Source organism: Protopterus annectens, chromosome 2.part0, assembly GCF_019279795.1.
Source record: "Protopterus annectens isolate FY-2018-M chromosome 2.part0, PAN1.0, whole genome shotgun sequence".
In the NCBI taxonomy this organism is placed as follows: domain Eukaryota; kingdom Metazoa; phylum Chordata; order Ceratodontiformes; family Protopteridae; genus Protopterus; species Protopterus annectens.
This window is the reverse complement of record NC_056728.1, coordinates 1217179143-1217193134: the sequence shown is the minus strand read 5'-3', so window position 1 is coordinate 1217193134 and position 13992 is coordinate 1217179143.

Here is a 13992-nt window from a genome sequence, read left to right as displayed (position 1 = left end):
ACTGGAACTCTCCAACAAGAACAAGGTGAGAAATACTTGTTTATTTTTGATTACTGAGATGTGGCTGCATGACAAGATAAATGATAGTGCAGTAAACTTAGAGAATTTTACGCTGTTTCGTGCAGACAGAAAGCATGCACAATGTGGAAAGGCCAGAGGAGGTGGAGTCTGCATCTTAACAAAAGATTTATTTTTTATTTTTTATTTTATTTATTTTATTTTACATTTGTTGATCGGGTTAGTCCGACTGGAATCAAAGTCCATTTTCAGCGGAGGCCCGGGGAGATAAGCTCCAGACACAATACAAGAACAAAAAATAGTTGAGAAAGAAGAAAAAACATTGATTATATATAGTATTATAATTTTAGTTATAGGTGTAGTTAAGAAGGGAATACAGGTAGAAGTACATACAGACAGTCAATGTTCCATTTTAAAGTTAGTAGTAGATAAACAATATCAAATTAGCTAAGTAATTGCATACATTATGTTGATTTAGTCAGGCTTGTCACAGTGGCATATCCATTTTAGTTCCAGATGTTGTTTAATTGAGGCTTTAAATAGGTCTGGGGAGGAGATCATGGTAATGGCACCTGGTAGTTTGTTCCAGGTTCTGCTTACAGAATTTGCAAATAGGGCCATGCCAGCAGCATTGTTAATTCTAGTTGTTTGTATTTGTAACTTATTGGATGAACGTAGCAGTCTTGTGTTTTTATGGAACAGGATGTAGTTACTAAGGGCTGGAGTGTTATTTGGGTTCTTTAGGATTTTATTAGCCAATATTAGAAAGTTGTACTTGACGAGATTGGGAAATTCCAACCATCCGAGCTGTTTGAGGTTAATGCAGTGATGGGTTCTGAAAGGAGAGCCCGTAGCAAACCTGGCGATGTGATTATAGCAGGTAGTAAGTCTATTTAGTTCAGATTTACTTATGTTTGCTAGAAGGGGGGTGGCATATAGGAGTGTTGAGAGTAGGTGCGAGCGTGCAATGGCTTTTTTAGCTATGGGGGTAAGGAAGGTTTTGACTCTGCAGAGTGAACCAAGTTTTCTGTTGATGGTTTTGATTGTCTGGTTCACATGGAGGTCAAATTTTAAGTAATTGTCTATAGTGACACCTAGTAGTTTGGTATTGGGGTCCGGGGAAATGACTGTCCCATCATTAGCTTGTATGGTAAAGGAGTAAGGTATAGACCTTTGGGTTGGTGGAAATATGAGCATTTTGTTTTTTTTGGGATTTAGTAGTAGGCGACGTTTGGGTAGCCAGTTTTCTATAACAGTAAAAGTAGCCTGAGTATCCATTTTTAGGTCATCTGGAGATGTGGCAGAGCAGATCAGGGTGGAGTCATCAGCATATTGGATACAGCTGATGTTCGGTATGATAGTAGGGAGATCATTAATAAAGATAGAAAACAGTAGTGGTCCTAGTATGGAGCCTTGTGAAACTCCGATAGTGTTGGGTAATAGATTTGAGAGCTTATTCTGCCAGAGGACTGCTTGTTGCCTGTCATTGAGATAGGATTTAAACCAGAGAAGGACATTGGGATGTAGACTGAGAGTTTGCAGGGTCTTAATCATTAGTTGATGGTTCACCATGTCAAAAGCCTTGGAAAGATCTAGGAAGAGGGCAGACGAGGTGCGGTTGTTGTTGCGGTTATTATTAATGGTGTTAGTAAAGGACAGTAGGGCAGTGGTTCTACTATGATGTGGCCAAAAGCCATGTTGGGTATTAGCCATCAGGTCATTCTGGAGTAAATGTTGCATAAGTTGTTTATGTATACATTTCTCCATGATCTTAGCAAGTGGGGAGAGTATGGCTATAGGGCTAAGTAAGATGGTGCAGTAACTGTAAAATCATACTAACACACTGCTGTGAAAACTTAGAGTTCCAGTCCATCAAATGTAGACCATTTTACTTGTTCAGGGAGCTGAATGGGCTTAGTGTATATCCTACTCAGTGTTAATACCACTGAGGCTCTAAATAAAATATGCAATCATATGGGTGAGCTGCAGGGAAAATATCCTGACTTTGTACATGTGACAGCTGGTGACTTTAATAAAGAAGATCTGAAAGAAGTACTCCCACACTACCATCAGTATGTGGAAGTTCCTACAAGGGGTGATAATATCCTGGACAAGGTGTATATAAACTTAAAGAAAGCTTATAAGGCAGTGCAACTTTCACAAATGGAAAACTCTGACCATTATACCATCTTGCTGTCACCAGTTTGCAAACCTGTTCTGGTTAGAGAGAAACCCACAAAGAAACAAATCAAGGTATGGCCAAAGGGGACTATGGAGGCCCTCTAATACTGCTTTGAAAGAAGCAACTGGGATATATTCATGGAGGCAGCCACAGTGAATCAGCATCTGAACATTAAGGTAGTGATGGCATACATTTCAAACTGAGTTGATGGGGTAACAATACCAAGAGTATCAGTATTAGCACTAATCAGAAGCCATGGCTCACCCTTAAGGTATATGACTTTCTGAAGGACAGAAACACAGCTTACAGGGCTAAGGACAAAGCAGCCCTAAGTGTAGCAAGAGGTAATCTGAGAAGGGGTATAAAGGAGGCTAAGAGGAAGTATGGCAGAAAGGTACAGAGCCACTATGAAGACAAAAAGGATGCAAGGAGAATATGGCAAGGCATACAGGAGATCACTGACTAGAAAAGGTCAGCACAGTGTGAGGAAAGCATCAAATTCCTGTACAGCCTGAACATCTTCTTTGGTAGATTTGAGGAAAGAAACAATAGGGTGGCACTAAAGCTACCAACTGATGAGAAGGATGCAGCACTCAGCCTCAGCACAGAAGAGGTAAGAAGAGAGATAAGGAGAGTGACCCCCAGGAAGGCTGCTGGCTCATACAACATACTGGGCAAGGTGTTAAAAGGCTGTGCTGATCAACTATGCTCAGTGCTCAAGGAAATATTTAACACCTCTCTTGCCATGGCAGGAGTACCCTCATGCTTCAAGGAAACTAACATCATACCACTACCAAAGAAAAACACTCCCTCCAGTCTATATGACTACAGACAGTCACTCTGACATCCATTGTTATGAAATGTTTTGAGCAGCTGATATAAAAGCATCTTTCATCATGCCTACCTCATGATTTTGAACCTCTGCAGTTTGCGTACAGAGCTAACAGATCCACTGCTCCCTTGAGCATTTAGAGGCCAAAGACAACTATGTGAGGATGTTGTTCATAGACTTCAGCTCTACATTTAATACAGTGGTACCAATGCAACTGATAGAAAAACTGGCACATTTAGGAATCAGTAAACATCTCTGTAATTGGATCCTGGACTTCCTGATTGAGAGACCACAGAGGGTATGTTCAGGTAAGAACACATCAAAGTGCATCACAATTAACACCGAGGTTCCACATGGATGTGTTTTCAGCCCACTGCTATTCACTATCCTGACCCTCGACTGCTATGCTAAGCACAAGTCCAACCATATCATCAAGTTTGCTGATGATACCACAGTCATGGGGCTCATCACAAAGGAGGATGAAAGGGTGTACAGAGAGGAGGTGACATTTCTGATCAGTTGATGCAAGGGGAACAACCTTGACCTGAATGTAAGCAAGACCAAAGAGATTATCATAAACTTCACGAAAAAGATAATAGACCACCCAGTGCTTAGGATCAATGTTGAGAGTGTGGAGAGGGTTAAGAGTATGAAATTCCTGGGTGTACACATATCTGAGGATCTTTCGTGGTCAGGAAACACCAGCCAACTGGTCAAGAAATCGCACCAATGCCTCCATTTTGTAAAAAGACTGAAAAAAGCTAAGCTTCTTCCTCATATTCTTTCCACCTTCTACAGAGGTGCAGTAGAGAGCATTCTCACCAGCAACTTCACAGTGTGGTTTGGAAGCTGCACAGTTACAGAAAGGAAGGTGCTACAAAGAGTGGTGAGGGTTGCAAATAAGGCAAAAGGTTCCAGTCGTCCATTGATACACCATCTTTATTTGGCAAGAAGCATCTGAAAGGCCACCAAAATAATACAGGACAACATGCATCCTGCACATGGACTGTTTAGCTTCTGGCATTGTGCAGGAGATATTGCAGCATCTGCTGATAGATAACAAGATTCAGTAACAGTTTTTACCCTACGGTGATTAGACTTCTGAACTCGACCACTAGTTCCAGGGATCTGGACACATAATAAGTCAATTTTTATTTATTTGTGTAATATAAACTTACATATATTTCATATCCCGAATAAGTGCAATATTTATTTATATATTATATCCATAGTCAGTATTATTTAACTCACTCAAGTGCAATATTAGACAAATAGCTTAGACATTTTAATCTGTAGTGTGTTTTGTATTCCTTTAAAAGGGTAGTTAATTTAACTCACGAGAGGGTATTCTTTTTATCAATGTTGGTAAATATCTCTACTATTTCTTGCATTTATTGGGAGCAGTATTGTACTTGTTAGTTATGTTTATTCCTCTACTTGTATGAGTTGTTTCACTTTCCTTTGTAATCTCAAGAATTGAGCTGATGCATGAAATTTCATTTAGGCTGCATGTGTGTAGTTCTAAATGACAATAAAGTTTACTTTGACTTTCCCTGGGATTCAATAAAGGGTTTTGTCCATGCAAGAATAATGCAGCACCTCCTGCACAGAATACGGGCGTTGAGCAATTCAGTAAACAAGGATGGGAGCGTGCATGAGCTTGCCAGCATTATTCTGGCATGGACACCGCTGAATAATGCTAATTACCTCATTTGCTAGTGAAAACCATGGAAATGAGGTGAATTAGTGATTCAGTAAGCAGGCAGGCATCCGTGCCAGAAAAGTGTCCTTTGCAGAAACGTATTCAGTGGTTTTCAGTCAAAAGATCAACGTTAACATGTCTGACATCCACCTCCTCGACCATGGTAGGAGCAACAGTCGGAATGTCGACGTTCATGTGTACGTCCATTTAGAAGGACGTGCACAGGGCAGGGATTCACAGCATTGCTGTGAATGGGGGATTTAGAAACTATGGTTGACAGAATTTGTCGACTTTGTTGCATCGACCATACAACCTACTTAATATGTATGAGTCTACATTATTTGTCATGGAAATCACCATTCGGGTAAGTGATCTTCATGCTTTTGATAGTAAATTGTATTCAGTTACTCACCATGTACATTTCTGCAAAAATCAAAATGGGGGCATGACAGCTAAAAGTAAAGCATGTATTATAATCATTAGGCATAATGCCACAATTATGGCAATTGGCATAGAAAAGAGTTGCAAAAATAAGCTAATCAAAGTGGGGTTTTTTTGGCCAATTTTGGCCATTCAAGTATAATGCAGCAGTGTGCAAATGAGATCATGCAGAAAATAATAACAAATGTGAAAAGACAATTTTATGTGAAATCTGCATTTTGCCATTATAGTGTATAGCATGCAGAATCAAAACAATAACAGGTAACACTGGTTACTAAGGGGAAAGGCTCTGGTGTAGTGGTGTAACAATGGACTAAGGCAGTGGGGTATGCAAATGAGCAAACTTTACTGAATCACAAAATGGAAGAGCTTTCTCTGGTTGCACCTAACCGTGTAGGAGCTATAAGGCAGTGGTGTAAGCAGGAGAAGCAGCTGACTTGAAAAGGGGGTGCATCATGCTTGGTGTAAGCACATTGGAGCTTTACAGCTTCCATTTGAGCTTAGCTAAGCACAGCTAAGCAGGGGGGGGGGGTGTCTGAGGCTGTAGTCACTTATTCCATAAAATGCAGAGTATGTTTACATTCAGGGGAAGGCCATTTCTGATTAAAAGTGTTTACCTTAGTTAAACGGGTTTGCGCAGTGTGTACCAGGTCTTAAAAAAAAACAAAAAAAAAAAAAAAAAAAAGCCGGAAATAGCAGAACTGTTTATATTTGGGCAGCAGGTTTGCATGGCACACTGCAGGGCTTAAAAGGGATGGAAATGGGAAGGAAAAAAAAAAACAGGAAATAGCAGAATAAAAGCAGTCAACTACAAATAATATAGCTGGCAGATGGAATGTATCATAGTCAGCCAATCATACAGGCAGCATCTGCAGCACAACAATATAAACTATTCAAACACCTTCCAGTCTGTTTTTTCCCCACAATCTATGCACCATTGGTATACACACTCAGGGGAGTTTTAACTGCCAAAATGTTAGGGGTTGCTGTTGCTTTGATACATCAGTATATGCTAGAGGCTGAGGGGGGTGAAGAGGATAATGTTGGCAACCGCTTCAGACTGAGGAGGAGGGGAAGAGTGTTCAAACCCAGGGTAACCTACCAGGGGCTACATGACCTGAGATAGTAGAGTGTTACAAGGTGGACAGGGACATACGTCAGCAACTCATCGAGCTGTGCCAGCCTCACCTCAGACCCAGAGCCAACAGAGGGGAATCCATCCTAGTGGATACCAAAGTATGTGTAGCCTTAAGAATACTAGTTACAAGTACTTTCCAAAGACCTACTAGGGACATCATGGGGGTCTCACAGGCATCTGCATCCAGGGTACTCCACCAGTTCCTGGATGCTATGCTACTACATGCTGGTGAGCACATTTACTTCCCCAGCACCTAGGAGGAGAGGACAAGCAATATGTGCCTCTTCCACCATGTAGCAGACTACTCAGAGGTACTGGGTGCCATAGACTGCATGCACATCCACATCAAAGCACCACCCGTTGAACTGGGGTAGGGTCTACATAAATCACAAGGGCTTTCACTCCAAATGCCAGGTCATGTGTAATCCCAGGACATTATCATTAATGTGTGTGCTGGCAGCTCTGGAAGCTATCATGACTCCCACAACTGGCATTCCATACAGCAGTACCAAGGATTTGCCAGGGGGGACATTCCATATGGCCATGTGGTGGGGGATGCTGGCTATGCACTGGAGCCGTGGATGATGACTCCCATCAGAAATGCACAGAAACCCACTCAAGAATGTCATAATGAGGCACATGCACAAACCAGGATCATTATAGAGCGTGTGTTTGGGATGCTCAAGTCACGGTTCCGCTGCCTTGACATATCTGGTGGAGCCCTGCAATACTCTCCAGCCACATTTGCACACATGTTCATAGTATGTGCCATGCTACACAATATGATCCTGTGGATACAGCTGCAGCAGTAACAGCACAGGGAAGGGCCACACAGCCCCCCCCACTATTGCCAAGGTGCCCACAGGCTCAGATGGACTTGGAAGAGGAACCCCCTGAGCCAGCTCCTGTAGGCAGATGGATGCATGCCCAGTATGCCCTAGCCTTGGCAAAGAGGCAAGGCATAGCACACACACTGACATTGTAGGGACCCAGGGACTGACACTTCTCTCCAATTTGCATACAAGTAGAATGTATGACACACACATCACACTACCTGTACCTTACCATGTATAGGCAGTGTACTGCATGCATATGACATAGGCAGCCCTCAAGCACCATACTCACAACTGCCGGAGGCACAAGGTAAGCTAGTCTGCCTAACAATAAATGAATGGATTAGTATGTTCTGGTAGCATATCTATGGTATTGCTGCATGCATGCAAGGGAATGGGGTGGCCTACTGGGATAGCAGCAGACAACTGACAGCTATGTGGGACACCAGGAAATGTTTGCCCAATACTGGCCTCCCCACACTATGCAGTAGTACCCAAGGTGACAAATCCCAGTGAAGTATATGTGGGGAGCCAACTAACTGGGGGGGTCATAGGTCACAGGCATGGATGTCAGTGTGGGATCCTGTACTCACCCTTCAGCCTCACCCAGCAAGTCAGCTGTAGAAAACCATAAAGAAATGTCTGGCAAAGGCCCACAAATGGAGACAATGATGCAATGCCCTCTTACAGACTTACACAGTGATAGCACAGCAGGTCTTGCAGTTGTAGTAAGGCTCTGAAGGGTAAGCAGTCTGACACTCAAATATATGTCATTACAATCTGACCTGTGGTCTTTAGTGATATGCCTCAGGTCTCCAAGACAGGGCACATTACTATGCTAAATGGAACCAAAATGTAAAGCAAATATCAGCTCAGTCTGTGCAAATGTGTACACTTGACAGGTATACCCCCTTACACCCATATTCCCAAAGAAATGCAGTAACATGTATGTTTGCAGGGAAATAGCAGCAGAGCAGACATTGCCAGGGCTGTCCCAATCAACATGATAACTTGTTGCATGTCCACAATATGCAGGGGTCAATGAGCTATGTATATTTCTGGTTAATACTGTCAGTATGTGGCCTGCTCTTACTCCCAGCTGTTGTGTTATAGTGGCCTAGGTACAGTGCTGTCTTTGACAGGGCCATGTTCCAAGGACTGCAATGCCAAGTATTCTGCATGTCAGCTACACCTACGGTAGGAGTTGTACACACTGTCCAGCTGTCAATATCTGTTAATGCAGGAAAGCTGTACAGGTCATGGAATGGTGGCCACACACATAGAAAGTACACAGCTTGGAGTATCCTACACAGTGCCTACTATACCTCTCAACTGTACAGACCTATTGCAGAATGTCCAGAGGTTTGTATCATAATTGTGGTCTGTGTAACATGAAATAGTAGTTGTCTGGTAATTCATTGGCAAATCATGCAAGACTAAGGTCAGAAAATAATGACAGATTGTATTGCCAGACTTCATACCATATAGAAATATGCATGCTAATGCAAAACCTGTTTTTGAATAACCTTTCTAGGTTTTTATGACCAATACTTAAAAATGGTCCCTATATTTATGCCTCTGTCCCCCAATCACTTATGACTATGTCCAGATGCCTGGCTCTCAGAAGTTGAGAAGTATGGCGCCTAGTAGGACAGCAGGTACCTGAAGGTCAGTTTACTGTCAGCGTATAAAAAGTTGCCAGCTTTCTGTGTCAACACTGACAACATGTCACTGGCCAGCAGCCATACCCCTGGAATAACACAGGTTCTCACAGAAGGAGCACAAGTATGAATTGCATATCTGTTCTACTTGTCCTAACATTACATTTGCCTGCCAACTATTTGCAAAACAAAAAAGGGTCATGTCAAAACAGTAATGGTAGGCAGTTGGGAAACAGACTTCAAACCTATAAGAGCAAGAAAGCAATTACCAAACTGATCTCCCAACTGTCTATGTTTGGCAGAACATTATTAACACCCTGTCCCCCATGTGTGGGCCTTTGTCTGACGGTCATATTTGGGCCTGTCCAGATGTTAGTCTGTAATGTTATGACAGCTATGCCCACATGTAGCCTCATAATAACATATAGCAACACAAACCATCTAAGGAACACAGCAAATGGAGTGGTGCAATGATGGACAACCTGCTATATAGGTACTCTCAGAGGTGTGAAGTCCACAACCACGTGTGCAATGTAACGACATGTACCCCACCCACATTAGCATTACAACTACATAGCAGCAGCCACTGTGGCCAAAGCCTCTGGCTGCACTACAGAAGGACAAGGAGACACACATAAGAGGAAGGGGAACCACTGGCCAGACAAATGGAGAATGTGTACACCAGAACAGATTGAGTAGTAACATAGGTGCCATGCAGTCTAAGGAGTCAGTAAACATCACCTGCAAATACACAACACACACCCATGTAAGTGGTGGTCCACAACAAACAATGGACACCTCAGAGGCAGAATCACATGAGAACTCCACAAACCTACACACCGCAGAACATGTAAACTCCACACACCAGGGTCTTGCAAACACTAAGGCCTTACCCCAAACCCCAAACAACTACCCTACACAGATAGGCTAACAGCACTGTCCCTCTCCACCATTCCATACAGACTCTGCTGAGGTGACCCCTGTCTGGCATACAAAGCAATACAGACCCTGCCTTGATGGGTCTGTTGCACATCTGGAACTCAAGGCCCACTCCATCAACCTGTAGCGCAGCATCAACCTGGGCTGTGATATCAGGATAGCTTGTTGGTGTGAGATATACGTGTGCCAAACACTCCCTCATCTGTGGAATACACTCCCTGTCAGCAGCAAGCCAAGTGCCTCAATACTCCTAGTGATGTGCTCCCTGTATAATTGCATGGGAAACACAAAATACAGTCCTGTGATCCCACCTGTGTCTCTGCTGGACAGGGGCTCTGTGTGCTGACATGTTGGAAAATGAGCTACACTCTCGTCTGCATAGGTTATAAGGGCTTCTGGGCCAATACCCTACTAAAATCCTAGCAACCTATCAACCTGTACACAATTGTCTGTCAGTGGTTCACCACATTACTATGTACTGCTCTGACACTGACATACCTGGAAGTCACAGTGCTATGTGAAATATACTACACATATAATGGACATTTCTGCACAGTAGAATGTGTTCTGTACACATACCTATACCTCCCAAACTCTGACAGCAAGACATCTGGACAAGGTCACAAATAAAAGTGGGACAAAGGCTCATTGATAGGCACGTGTTGTAAATATTGCCCTTACGTACTGAGAAAGTTGGTAGAATAAGGGGTTTTGCATTAGCAGGTATTTTCTGAAGGTTATAAAGTCTGAAACACAAATGTCTGTCATTATTTTTTAACATCAGTCTTCAATTATATGCAACTAACTTGCCATAATAACACAAGTTTATGTAGACTGGATGAAACTTCTAGGAAAAACACCTGGACAACCTGCCAAAAAATGTGCAGTTGAGAGGTATGGCCACACCAGGATATGGCTTTTCAGGTAAGAAGAATACCACACAAGCAGGAGATACCCAGCCAGTATAGCACCAAGTTACTGGACTGTTTATACAGCTTTATCAGTCAACCAGCTGTGACCACACCCCTCAACTGGCCTTTTTGAGCAAGAATATATATAGTCAGGCTCATAATATTGGTCTGTGCATCATACAGCTTGCATTTCTGTGGTAAAGCACTGTGATGATCTGAGGATGTCTGTCACTAGGCAATGACACAATACATTGCAGTGTCAGACTTCAGATATGTCAGAAAATGTCTGCTAAAACAAATGCAGTACCTCTAGAAAAGTCCTGTTTACTTTTGAGAGGTATGGCTGTAGCACACAAAACCCCGGACTGGAGTGCACTTATCTCTGCAATAGAGTCCCACTCTCTCTATAGAACGTCACACTGGGCATGCTCCTACACTTAGGGAATCACAGGCCATGTTGGAACCACATCAGACTATATAATTGCATTGTGCATATATGTCTTTGCATACAGACAGCTATGTATATCTTAATTGTCTCTACACACACCCATCAGACAACATTACCCTCAGCTAGTTGTAGGTGGCCTTTACGTGATATATCTGCATCTGTTGTGTGTGATACAGAGGCATATATATTGCCAACAGACAACAATATGTCAAGCATACACACACATAGATGTGGGGAAGAGAGATAGACAGTGATAGAGAGAGAGAGAGAGAGACAGGGGGACACACACAGAGTGAGTCACACACATGGATACCCTGAATGGCATAGAGTGATGTCCTGCTGTGGACAGTGGCATACTGGTAATAACCAGTTGCACATGCCAGCATGAAGACGTGCTCCATTGTGTAATAGTACTGTGGTGGGAGTTATAATATCACATCACCTACGTGTGTGTGTGTGTGTGTGTGTGTGTGTGTGTGTGTGTGTGTGTGTGTGTGTGTGTGTGTGTGTGTGTGTGTCTGTAGGTCTAAGTATTACGAGGCTATTCCCACACAGTATACTTCCCATTGCCCTACTTCACAAGATCTGCTGCTGTCATTCACATTAGAAGCACCAATGGACACCTGTCAGCCCTATAAACTCTGTAGCATGTGTGATAACTGTGCAGCACTATAGTACAAATAAATAGATAGGTAGGAGTTCTAATCTCAGTCCTGGCAAATGTAGATGTGTGTGTGTGTGTGTGTGTGTGTGTGTGTGTGTGTGTGTGTGTGTGTGTGTGTGTTTGTTTGTTTGTGAAACGGTTTTAGGCCATTCCTACATAGTACACTTCCCAGTGCCCCACTTTAGCTGTCCTGCTGACATCATTCTCCTTAGAAGTACCTTTGCACAGCCCCAACCTTATAAGCTCCATGGCACATGCAATAACTATGTAACAGTAAAGTACAAATAACTAGATAGGCAGGTGTTCCATTCCCAGTTCTGGGAAATATGTGTGTGTGTAAGTGTGTGTGTTTATAGGATGATGTATTTTGAGGACTTTTCCACCCACAACACTTCCAAGTGCCCTACATTAGCAATCCTGTTGATGTCATTCTCCTTAGAAGTACCTTTGCACAACCCCAACCCTACAAGATCTGTGGTGCATGCAATAACTAAGTAACAGTATAGTACAAATAACTAGATAGGCAGGGGTTCCCATTCCCAGTTCTGGCAAATGTGTGTGTGTGTGTGTGTGTGTGTGTGTGTGTGTGTGTGTGTGTGTGTGTGTGTGTGTGTGTGTGTGTGTGTGTGTGTGCGTGTGTGTGTGTGTGTGTATAAGTGTGTGTATGTTTGTAGAATGAAGTATTTTGAGGACTTCCCCACCCACAACACTTCCCAGTGTCCTACTTTAGCAGTCCTGCTGTCATTCACCTTAAAAATACCTCTGTGTACTTGTCAGCTCTGTAGCACATGTGATAACTGCCTAACACTGTAGTAAAAATAACTAGATATGCAGCAGTTCTATTCCCACTTCTGACAAATGTGTGTATGTTTGTAGGCTGAAGTATATTGAGGACTTTCCCACCCACAACACTTCCCACTGAACTACTTTAGCAGTCCTGCTGATGTCATTCACCTTAGAAGTACCTTTGTCCACATGTCAGCCATGTAAGTTAGCACGTGTGAAAACTGCATACCACTTTAGTACAAATAACTAAATAGGCAGAGGTTCTATTCTCAAGTCTATCGAATGTGTCTCTGTGTGCATAAGTGTACGTACAAATGTTTGTTGGACTAAGTATTTTGAGGACTTTCCCACTCACAACACTTCCCAGTGCCCTAGTTTAACAGTCCTGCTGATGCCATTTCCCTTAGAAGTACCTTTGGATAAGACTCAGCCCTATAATCTCCATGGAGCATGAAATTATATGGTGTAGCACAGATAACTAGATAGGCAGGAATCCTACACTCAGGTGTGCCAAATGTTTGTGAATGTGAAGGTGTTTTTAAGTGAGTATGTTTGTAGGGTAATGCATTTTGATGCCCTTCCCATCCAGTACATTTCCCATTACCATACTTTACAAGGGCTCTTGATGTAATCACCTTAGACATACCTTGCAGCACTGTGACATTGTATAAGCTCTGTGGTGTGTGTGTGTGTGTTAACTGGGTAACACTGTAGTACACATCATGAGATAGGTAGGAGCTCTAAACTCAATACTGGCAACTGTGATACTGTGTGTGTGTGTGTGTGTGTGCGTGTGTGTGTGTGTGTGTGTGTGTGTGTGTGTGTGTGTGTGTGTGTGTGTGTGTGTGTGTGTGTGTGTGTGTGTGTGTGTGTGTGTGTGTGAGAGAGAGACTCACATCATCTCTTTGTGTGTGTTTGGGTAAGAATCATATCCTCTGGGAGGGCGGGTTATACCATTTTGAGGCATGTACCATTCCATTACCCTACTTTACAAGGCCTGCTGTTATCATTCACCTTAGATGTACCTGTATACACCTGCCAACCCTCTAAGCTCTGTGGCATGTGCAATAACTGTGTAATACTATAATAATAACACTTAGGTAGGAAGAAGTTCTAATCTCAATACCGACTACTAAAGTAGTATGTGTGAAGCATATCCCCAGTAGCTGTTGTGTGTGTAAGTTATACCATTTTAAGGCGTCTGACCCCCTATCCATGACATTACTTTAGAGACCTTGTTAATGGGATCTGACTCACATCGACCACGTAATACTATAGGTTATATGTTCATAGGTTAGTACTATGCTAACTGCCCCTGTGAGCCATTTTAAGCCTATCCAATTATCCCTTGTGAGATTCAAACCCTGCATCTTGTGTTTGTAAGGCAAACACCTTAACCATTAGGCCACCCTCCTACAGCCCATACCAGTCATCTGT